This window comes from Anneissia japonica, unplaced genomic scaffold, assembly GCF_011630105.1.
Source record: "Anneissia japonica isolate Jap-2015-1 unplaced genomic scaffold, ASM1163010v1 scaffold287850_len318503_cov185, whole genome shotgun sequence".
Taxonomy (NCBI): domain Eukaryota; kingdom Metazoa; phylum Echinodermata; class Crinoidea; order Comatulida; family Comatulidae; genus Anneissia; species Anneissia japonica.
In genome coordinates this window covers 284620-288711 of record NW_022705232.1, presented here as the reverse complement: position 1 = coordinate 288711, position 4092 = coordinate 284620, and positions in this window count along the sequence as shown.

Below are 4092 nucleotides of genomic sequence, written 5' to 3'. Positions count from 1 at the left end.
TCCAGTGATGAACATCCTATTCAAGTATGTTTTATGTCATATACTGATATTAATTTAACTAGCTACACCATCATGGCTGAATTTGAATTTGAATCCTGCGCCATTAATAACAACACATCATTCTGCAATGCTATGCAGATTTACATATTCACTGAGAGGCCTGGGTCTACCTATAACCTAAAGGAGTCAACAAAAATGTCATTACCTGATGTTTCATAGTCATCTGGTGTTGCTACCTGTTTGATGAATTTTCGTCGTCGAGTACTATTTTTGTGTCCTCGATTGGGTTGCATTTGTTTACATTCTGATTTCAAATGTCCCTGTTTATTGCATTTAAAACAAGTGGCATATTTATGCCTACATGCATCACGTGTATGATTACTCAATCCACAACGATCACATTTTTGACGTGTTGTTTTTTTAATTTCCTGATGATCTGTCTCTTATACACATCTAGATGTGTATAAGATACAGCATCAGGCTTGTGCGGAGCATCATAATGAACATTAAAGTCACCAAGCACCAGTATCCTTCCTGGAAGAAGATCAAGACATCCGAGGAAGTCCTCAAATTCTACAAGGAAATCTGAAGTTTTTAGTAAGGCAGATGCAGGAGGTCGATAAACGATAACAAAGTTAACACCAGAACATGAAATAACAACATGCTCAAAAGACTTAGGTTTGAAAATGAGTATCATTCCTGAGATGAAGATTCAAATGCGTCTTGTAGACAGCTCCAATACCACCACCACGAGTGTTGACTCCTCTAGGAATATTGATGACAGAGTAACCAGGTGGAGTCATTTCACCGAGTATGACTTGATCATCACCTCGTAACCAGGTTTCCGTCAAGAACATTATGTCAGTGTTATATTCCGTTAACAAATCACACAAGTGGTTGGTCTTGTTGCAAACCGATTGGGCGTTCCACAAACCAATCCTAGTACCATTGCAAAATGAGGAGTCAGAAGAGTTTAGATGTGTATCAGCACTTAAATCAAGTTCAGCGCGAATAGCACGCAGATGTTTTTTCCGTCCTCCTCTACATCCCCGCAGAGTGGAAGGCTGACGTTGAATTCCAAGTAAGCGTATGTGAGACCAGATATGTGCCGGCAACCTCACAGAGAAGTTGGTATTTAACTCAGCCAGCTGGGTCTTACTATACACCATAGTGGTATAATTTGCATATGAATACACACTGACTGTAAACAAGTGAGTAAATCCAAGGCACAGGAAAAACAATGCAAAAGACCTGGTCAGTCGCCTATTGATTAGGTATGATTCAGGCAAGATGTATAGTGAAGTCCAAAACAGCATAGCCTACAGTAATTGAAGTTCAAAAACTCAATGAAAAAATGTACAGAAAAGCCAATTCCAGGGCCAAACTGATATAAGTTACCCAGAGAGTGATTCAGCTTAACAAGAAGGCACAAATTGTAGAATAAATTGTACATATAATCCACAGAGATAGAGCAAGTTGATAAGCGGCCAGCGAGGCGCATATACATTTATATTTGATCACTATATGGTAACACTTTTTGTTCACTATTTCTATAGATAATTTAATTTACCAATAAAATAATAATATTTTATACAGTTATTATTTTTTTTCATTTATGTCAAGTATTATGTTTTCATTTGAAAATTGTAATTGTATTTGAAGGTTTTTATTTATCCAAATTTCCAAACCTTTCCCTATCTCATATATTTTTTCACAATTCCAAAAAATGTAGTCAATTGTTTCAGGAAGTTGCTTACAAAAATACATAGAAATTAATCAACATACTTTAATCTATAGAAATAATTTCTCGTTGGTAATATATTATGTATAATTCTATACTGCAACCATTTCAGATCAGTACTATCTGTACATTTGATTGGTATTATGTTAAACACTTCCCACTGTTTGTCAGTAAACTCAATGCCTAATATTTTATCAACTTTAGAATTACACGGCAACTTTTGAATTGAGCAGAGTATGATAAAAAAAAAAGTTGAATCCCTTTCTAGAAATTTGTAATTTAATAATATTAGGAAAAATTGGATTGGGCGCTTGTAAATCTAACACTATGCTTGCTCATATATGACATCACTGCCTGTTTAATTCCTTCATATACTAAAAATGATATGTCGACAGAATAAATGACACATTTTCCTTTTGTGTACTGTATATTTCACAATACCTGGCAAACTGGTATGAATACAATATAGTCATTGTTATTCATATTATATTATCAGGGAGGAGTCATTTCTGTTTAGACGTAATTATAACGTTCATTAACAAAACGATTTAGGTTTTGATGACTTGCTTCGACAAACGATTACTAGCTGAAGAATGTGGTTTAAAAGTTGTGAAAGCACTGAAAGCCTGAGCCTTACATAGTATTTTTTTCTTTTCTTGTTTTAGACGGTAGATTGAACGACGAAATAATGCACGATATGGACCGACGATAAGGGATTCAGTTATCGAAGTACAGTACTCTATATTTCATCAAAATCTTAGATAGGACTAAATTACATTGATTGATATTTAAAAAGTGCAATGACAATTAAAGCCACATTCCGGGCAAAAAAATAAAAATCTGATGTTAGAAAGATTAATAATTATAATACGAGATTGCTATTTTAATTTTTTGTTTAAATGCGGATGAATTTACTATGTTGGATTTTAGAGCTAGGCCTGGCCATATTTCAATTTTAGTTTCTAATATAAAGAAGAATGCGGCGGGTTCTCCAAACAATAAAATACAATATTCACCACCAAGGACGCTCCACTGTATTAAGTATACACAATTGCGAGAGCATGCCAGACAATGCGATCTAAAACCTCTGAAATTGCCTAGTAACGAAGTCGTCGAGAAAACGGTACTCTAGTTCTTATTTTTCCCATCTAGCGTAAACCTAAAAGGTATGCCAATAAATGACCGGATTTATAATAACAAAAGTAATGCATATGTATTTTTTTGTGAAATTTTTCGGAGAATGGGGTTTTAAAATACAATGAACAATTAAAAACTTTCGATAAAAGGCACATCAAGCGTATGTAGATAAATAGTACAAGTTCAACAACAATTAAGGGCAAAAAGTGATGATAAAAAAAATACTGTCGTATATTATATATTTTATTGAAGGAAGTTAGCCGTTAACACTGTTGAATGAATATAATATAAATCATCAAATGTACGTATACAGTGTTTAATAAGGACATGATGGAACATCGTAGGCTGTCCTTATTAAACACTGTATAACGCATTCCACAGAGAAAAAGCCTCAATGCACATTACAACAAGATCACAAGCAATAAATAAGGCTCTTTACAAAATTGCTCCTCAAAATATTTGTCAATCCATTGCTAAAATTAGTGTTAATGGCACGGAATACAGTACTCGCCAGATCATTAAAGGTGATCTCCAAATTCCTAAGCCCTAGTTCCTACTTAGAACTGTTTTAACTTTCCTTCAGCCTCAATTCCCCATCTCTTTTTTTAACTCACTCCCTTTAAATAGGCATAATATCAGAAATACTACAAGCTTCAATAATGTAACACTAACCTCAAAAGCTATCTCTCTCATTCTCTTGGATAGCTCTTTCAGGGAAAAGGTAAATTACATTTTTTATACTGTTCCTTGGTTCTTTTCTTTTGTTTTTTATTCAGGCTGGAAAAAACTTGGTGTAGTTTGTTTTATTACATTTTTCTTTTTGTTTTATTTTTTTAATGTGTTACAATATTTATTATCATAATTATTCTGTTTCCTTTTTTTAATTAAATTTATTTATTTTTAAATTTACATTTATTTTAAATTGTATTACACTTATTTGTTCTTTTAAATTCGTACTATTTTTTAATTGTTCGTTTTTCTTTATTTGCTAATTCATTAAATTATTTTGCATCTATTTCTTTTCCTTTGTTTCTTGTTTTATGTACTTAGGGTCCCTAATAAGCAGCAGCTGCTGGAAAAACAACTCTCACAAAATATTTTGCTTTTGTTTGTTCATTCATTTTTTCTATTGTTCTTATAAATTCGTACTCCTGTTTAATAGATCGTTTTTTTATTTGCTAATTCATTAAATATATTTTGTCATGTCCTTTGTT